This window comes from Chiloscyllium plagiosum, unplaced genomic scaffold (genome assembly GCF_037043375.1).
Source record: "Chiloscyllium plagiosum isolate Xiang-an unplaced genomic scaffold, Cpla_swu_hap1 HiC_scaffold_35, whole genome shotgun sequence".
NCBI classification, from domain to species: domain Eukaryota; kingdom Metazoa; phylum Chordata; class Chondrichthyes; order Orectolobiformes; family Hemiscylliidae; genus Chiloscyllium; species Chiloscyllium plagiosum.
In genome coordinates this window covers 14659709-14667501 of record NW_028270173.1, presented here as the reverse complement: position 1 = coordinate 14667501, position 7793 = coordinate 14659709, and positions in this window count along the sequence as shown.

Here is a 7793-nt window from a genome sequence, read left to right as displayed (position 1 = left end):
GCAATTCCACTACATCGCCCACAATAACAAGGAAGGAACAGTGATCTAGTACCATATCAGAATGGTGAGTGGTTTGGATGGGTATGTGCAGTTGGTGGTATTCCATTGCCTACTGACAATGATAAAATGGCAGAGTAGTTGAGAAATGGGAAACACCGGGATCTTGGAAGCAAAATGAGAGAACAAAGAGATTTGAATGGTAGGGCAGGACTGTCTTGGTGAAATGAGGGATGCTATAGGACCTTGAGGGACTGGATGAGGTAGAAATCTAAAGGTTGATTCCTCTTGCAGGTTGTGGAAGGTAGTCTAAAACTATATGACATACTTTAAGAATGAGAAATTTATCTTTAAAGATAGAGAAGAATTGTTTTTTTTTTATCACCGAAGTGAGGAATTGTCTTCCCAAGAAAGAACAGGGGACTGGGTCTTAAAATTATCCAGAGTTGAGTTTGATATATTTTTCTTAGGCAAAGGAGTGGAAGGTTAAGGCGTATAGCCAGGAAAGTGGAGGTGAGATCTCAGCGAATATCAGACAGCTTGATAGACCAAGTGACCTACTCCTGCTGTTAAGTCCTTTGAACCTTCTGTCTCATTGTTCACAAAGAAGTGGAAAACAACGGAAGCCCCATTTTTAGAGGGAATGTACATACAATTTAATCTCTCCAGGCTCGAATTGTTCCCGAACTGAGAGGGAGAAACAAAGAGAGATGGACAGTTGCAGATACAGAATACAGTCTTAATCTTCCATCTCCACCCGCACCCAATTCAGACCGTTTCCTCTCAGGATATGAATAGGAAATGACAGGGTGGGTACAGATCAACTATTTGCATTGGTTGGGGATTCTAAATCTAATGGGCATAGTGTGAGAATTAGGGCTGGATCAATCAGAAGAGATATTAGGAAGCACTTCTACACATAAAGGTCTACACACAGAGGTTTGGAACTCTCTTCACAAGTATCAGTGGATGCCGGATAAGTTGTTAATTTTAAATCTGAGATAGGTGATTTCTAGGTATATGGAGTGAAGCCACAGATCTCAATGAATAGTGAAACAGGCTTAAGGGGTTGAATGGCCTATCCTGGTTCCTATGTTCCTATATTTACCTCTTCACTTTAATATAGTGTTATTTTGGTGATCCTGATCTAATCATGCAGAGCATGTGAGCTTAACTAATGATTGCATTTTGAGAATCTCAGTTTCATTGTCAAGATATGGGGTTATTTAAAGTGACGATACTGGTTGTAAAATCCAAACCAGTCCATCAAGAATTGAATGCTGCTGTCCTGAATTTTGATCCTCAGGCTCATATCTCACCTGAACAAACAATATCTTTCATACATTGACAGGAACCACAAGTGATCATGCAAGCAATTTCACTGACTTGTGCATGCTCAGATTGGACTGGATTGCCTTAAGATACATTTGCTTTAATATCCATGTTTTATTTAACAGAGACAAACCTGAATCATGGAAAGAGTCAATTTTCACTGACCACTGTTGAGGCTCTTTTAAATGATTGTGCAACAGCTCAAGCATGAACCTGTTTGTTCAGAACAATCTCTGCTTCTGCCAATATCAATGGACCATGGAAAACAATCAGCTGTATTCAGCACTGCAGGATTACTCTGAAAAGAGAAATGTGTTTCTGAAGCTCTTCAATTTGCATTCCTTCAGGACAAATGCAAGAATGCTAAATTTGAGTCATCACAACATCCAGTGAACAGATGACAGTCCAGCACAGGGACAGGCTCTTTGGCCATACAATGACTGTACTGGCTGTAATGCTGTTCTAAACTAAGCTCATCTACCTGGTCAAGGTCCATATCCCACTATTCTTTGCCTGTTCATGTGTCTGTCTGAATGCCCCTAAGTGTTGCCATTGTATCTGCTCATACCACCTCCCCTGGCAACGTGTTCCCTACATCTACTACTGCCTGTGGAAAAACCTTTCCTCACATCTTGTCCCCTCCCATGTTAAATCTGCACCCCCTAGTATCTGACATTTCCATCACAGAAAAAGACTCTGACAAAAGGTTGAGAGTCTGAAGGGAGATTACAGAGAGTTGGCAGAAATTTAAAAAGGAGGTCCTCAAGGGTAGTAATATCTGGATTACTCCCAGTGCTACGAGCCAGTGAGGGCAGGAATAGGAGGATAGAGCAGATGAATGCATGGCTGAGGAGCTTCTATGTATATGATAGAAGGAATCACATTTTTGGATCATTGGAATCTCTTTTGGGGTAGAAGTGACCTGCACAAGAAGGACGGATTGCACCTAAATTGGAAGGGGACTAACATACTGGCAGGGAAATGTGCTAAAACTGCTTGGGAGAATTTAAACTAGTAAGGTGGGGGTGGTGGGACCCAGGGAGATAGTGAGGAAAGAGCTCGATCTGAGACGGGTACAGCTGAGAACAGAAGTGAGTCAAACATTCAGCACAGGCAGGGACAAGGTAGGACTAATAAATTAAACTGCATTTATATCAATGCAAAGGGCCTAACAGGGAAGGCAGATGAATTCAGGGTATGGTTAGGGACTGGGATATCATAGCAATTACAGAAACATGACTCAGGGATGGGCAGGACTGGCAGCTTAATGTTCCAGGATACAAATGCTACAGAAAGGAAAGAAAGGGAGGCAAGAGAGGATGGGGAGTGGAATTTTTGATAAGGGATAGCATTACAGCTGTGCTGAGGGAGGATATTCCCGGAAATACATCCAGGGAAGTTATTTGGGTGGAACTGAGAAATAAGAAAGGGATAATCACCTTATTGGGATTGTATTATAGACCCCCCCCCAATAGTCAGAGGGAAATTGAGAAACAATCTTGTAAGGAGATCTTAGCTATCTGTAAGAATAATAGGGTAGTTCTGGTAAGGGATTTTAACTTTCCAAACAATGACTGGGACTGCCATAGTGTTAAAGGTTTAGATGGAGAGGAATTTCTTAAGTGTGTAGAAGACAATTTTCTGATTCAGTTTGTGGATGCACTACTGGAGAAGGTGCAAAACTTGACCTATTCTTGGGAAATAAGGCAGGGCAGGTGACTGAGGTGTCAGTGGGGGAGCACTTTGGGGCCAGCGACCATAATTCTATTCGTTTTAAAATAGTGATGGAAAAGGATAGTCCAGATCTAAAAGTTGAAGTTCTAAATTGGACAAAGGCCAATTTTGACGGTATTAGGCAAGAACTTTCAAAAGCTGACTGGAGGCAGATGTTCGCAGGTAAAGGGACGGCTGGAAAATGGTAAGCCTTCAGAAATGAGATAATGAGAATCCAGAGAAAGTATATTCCTGTAAGGGTGAAAGGGAAGGCTGGTAGGTATAGGGAATGCTGGATGGCTAAAGAAAGTGAGGGTTTGGTTAAGAAAAAGAAGGAAGCATATGTCAGGTATAGACAGGATAGATCGAGTGAATCCTTAGAAGAGTATAAAGGAAGTAGGAGTATACTTAGGAGGGAAATCAGGAGGGCAAAACGGGGACATGAGATAGCTTTGGCAAATAGAATTAAGAAGAATCCAAAGGGTTTTTACAAACAGATAAAGGACAAAAGAGTAATTAGGGAGAGAATAGAGCCCCTCAAAGATCCGCAAGGTGGACTTTGTGTGGAGCCACAGAAAACGGGGGAAAAACTAAATAAATATTTTGCATCAGAATTTACCATGGAAAAGGATATGGAAGATATAGACAGTAGGGAAATAGATGGTGACACCTTGCAAAATGTCCAGATTACAGAGGAGGAAGTGTAGGATGTCTTGAAACGATTAAAAGTGGATAAATCCCCAGGACCTAATAAGGTGTACCCGAGACCTCTGTGGGAAGCAATTGGATTGCTGGGCCTCTTGCTGAGATATTTTTATCATCGATAGTTACAGGTGAGGTGCCGGAAGACTGGAGGTTGGCTAAGGTGGTGGCACTGCGTAAGAAGGGTGGTAAAGAAATGCCAGGGAACTGTAGATTGGTGAGCCTGACCTCGGTGGTGGGCAAGTTGTTGGAGGGAATCCTGAGGGACAGGATGCACATGTATTTGGAAAGGCAAGGACTGATTCGGGATAGAAATCATGTCTTTGTGCGTGGGAAATCATGTCTCACAAACTTGATTGAGTTTTTTGAAGAAGCAACAAAGAAGATTGATGAGGGCAGAGCAGTAGATGTGTTCTATATGGACTTCAGTAAGGCATTCAACAAGGTTCCCCATGGGAGACTGATTAGCAAGGTTAGATCTCATGGAATACAGGGAAAGTTAACCATTTGGATACAGAACTGGCTCAAAGGTAGAATATAGAGGGTGGTGGTGGTGGAGGGTTGCTTTTCAGAATGGAGATCTGTGACCAGTGGAATGCCACAAGGATCAGTGCTGGGCCCTCTACTTTTTGTCATTTACATAAATGATTTGGATGTGAGCAAAGAGGTACAGTTAGTAAGTTTACAGATGACACCAAAATTGGAGGTGTAGTGGACAGCGAAGAGGGTTACCTCAGATTGCAACAGGATCTGGACTAGATGGCCCAATGGGTTGAGAAGTGGCAGGTGGAGTTTAATTCAGATAAATGCGAGGTGTTGTATTTTGGGAAAGCAAATCTTAGCAGGATTTATACACTTAATGGTAAGGTCCTAGGGAGTGTTGCTGAACAAAGAGACCTTGGAGTGCAGGTTCATAGCTCCTTGAAAGTGGAGTTGGAGGTAGATAGGATAGTGAAGAAGGTGTTTGGTATGTTTTCCTTTATTGGTCAGAATATTGAGTACAGGAGTTGGGAGGTCATTTTGCAGCTGTACAGGACATTGGTTAGTCCACTGTTGGAATATTGCGTGCAATTCTGGTCTCCTTCTTATCAGAAAGATTAGATTAGATTACTTACAGTGTAGAAACAGGCCCTTCGGCCCAACAAGTCCACACCGCCCCGCCGAAGCGCAACCCACCCATACCCCTACATGTACCCCTTACCTAATACTACGGGCAATTTAGCATGGCCAATTCACCTGACCTGCACATCTTTGGACTGTTATTACACAGAATCTTGTGATGCTAACCTCATAATTTGCAAAGAAACTAACTTTAGCAGGAATAATCATAATTCACTGCTTTTAAAAGTATCTGACAATGAAAATTGCAAAACAAGATACAGAAATACAGAATGAAAGAGATTGCAAGGAATAAAGGCAAGGAAGCAGAAAATGTTCAGCCATGTACCAACAAGAACTCTGGACTGGGATGTCAGTTTTGAAGAGATTACTTTATCACAGAGGAAAAATATTAAACTTAAGCTAGTGTTGCATGCACAAAATAAGTTCAAGCACAGATACCATTCACAATAGTGCCATGACAACTTGCAGTGTGAATAATACTTCTACATTCAGAGACCAATAAAAACAACTGGACATACAACAGAACAGCATATACACAATAAATTTCTGTATGAGAGATTATAAAGAGGGGTGCAAGGAGATGACTCAGGAAAATCAAATCTGCATGTTATAAGACATTGATATGCTGGTGGAATAAGATAAATTTGAATTTTATAAAGAATCTTAAACATTTAATAATTTTGGGAGGTTTAATAAAGACATAAGTGGAAAAAACTAGGAAGACTGGAAAATGACTTGGTCAAAATGGAGGGTTTTAAGGAAACATCTGAAATCAAGCACAAATCATACAACACCTAGAACACTGAACATTTGGTCCCTTTATCTCAGATAAACTGGCATTGCAGACAGTCCAAAGCTGGTTAACTTAGTTGATCCTGGATGTAGGGGTTGGGGAGGAGAGAGCTTTTATTGTGAGGAGAGATCGAGAAGGTTGGGCTTGATCTCAGTGGAGCCAAAAAGAATGAGAGGCATCTTGAAACACAACATTCTTAACTGGCTTGATAGGGCTGATGCAGAGAAGTGGATTCCCCTGTGAGTGTGTCTAGGACCAGCGGGCATAATCTCAGACTAAGACTCTACTGGGTAGGTGCTGAATGTTTTCTAGAACTTTAATCTAGAATTTGAGGGCTAAGTTCAAAATTAAGCATATCCTATTTACGACGGAGATGGAGGGAAATTTCTTTTCTCAGAGGGTCTTTGAAATTGTCTTCTCCCGAGAACTGTGGAGATTGGGTCGTTGAATATATTCAAAGCTGAATTGCAGTTTTGATTCACAAGGGAATTGAAGGTAATGATGGACAGCTAAGAAAGAGGAGTTAAGGTCATTAGCAAATCAATCATGATCTCTGTGAATGGCAGAACATGTTCAATTGGGCACAGTGGCCTACTTCTACTGCTGATCTTTAATTTTTTTTCCCACATTACCTCTGTTGTGAAACTTGAAAAGGTTCAGAAAATATTTACAAGGATGTTGCCAGGGTTGGAGGATCTGAGCTACAGGGAGAGGCTGAACAGGTCTGGGCTGTTTTCCCTGTAGCGTCGGAGACGGAGGGGTGACCTTATAGAGGGGCATGGATAGGATAAATAGACTAAAGTCTTTTCCCTGGGGTCAGGGAGTCCAGAACTAGAAGGCATAGGTTTAGGGTGAGAGGGGAAAGATATAAAAGAGATCTAAGGGGCAACTTTTTCACGCAGTGAGTGGTAGAGGTATGGAATGAGCTGCTAGAGGATGTGGTGGAGGCTGGTACAATTGCAACATTTAAGAGGCATTTGGATGGGTATATGAATAGTGAGGGTTTGGAGGGATATGGGCCGGGTGTTGGCAGGTGGGACTAGATTGGGTTGGGATATCTGGTCGGCATGGACGGGTTGGACCGAAGGGTCTGTTTCCATGCTGCACATCTCTATGACTCTATGAGCCTATGCACTGTATCCATGCCTAACAAAATTTTTGACACTTCTCTCAAATTGCCACGCGACCTCTTATGTTCTTGTGGAAACAATGTATGTTTGTCCAAGCTCTCCTTCAAGCTAATAGACTCTAATTCAGGCAAAATCATGGTAAAGCTCTTCTGCACCCTCTCCAAATCCTTCCACGTTGTTCTTAGGGTGTATGACTAGAACTGTATACTACCTTAAGTCTAAAGTTTTAACTGTTGCGACATGATTGCCAACTTTTATACTGAATGTCAAAACTGATGAAGACAGGCAATCTGTATCCTTCTTTAGCACCTTATCCACTTGTGTTGTCACTATCAGGGAGCTGTGAACTTATGCTCTGAGATCCTGTATTTCAATGCCTCTCAGTGTCTGGCCATTCACTGTATACTTTCTTCCTGCAATTGACTCCCAAAATCACATCACCTCACGTTTTTCCGGAGAAAAGGGTGCTGTTTGGTTAGGAAGTGGAACTCAGGTTTTTCCAGCAAGGAATTCATCAGGATGAAAATCAGACAGAGCTAAAATTAACGTCGCACCCAGATCCGTATGTGCCTTTAAAAATCAGCTCACATTTAAATAGCGCCTCTGAACTCCAACAGAAGGGGACAAACAATAGCAAATGGGGGGTTCAATTCAGAGAGGTGTGGGGTGTTTAGGGAGGGTGAGAAAGGCAGGCGAACACATCACAAAGAGTAGGATGCTGAAAACTAAAGAAGTGCAGAAGAACAGAAATATAAATCGCTGGAGAAACACTGCAGACCTGGCAGCAGCCGCAGAGAGAAAGCAGAGTTAGTGTTTCAGATCTTCCTTCTGAACAAAGGAAGCTTGACTTGCATGTCCACATACCTCTGCTGGTAACAGGGCTGGTCCAAAAATTAGATACAAGACAATAAATAAAGAAAAAAGGACATGAAAGCATGGGAACAGGACCTTCAGCCCACCAAGAATGCACTGACACATGATGCTTTTCCAAGTTAAAACGCAAA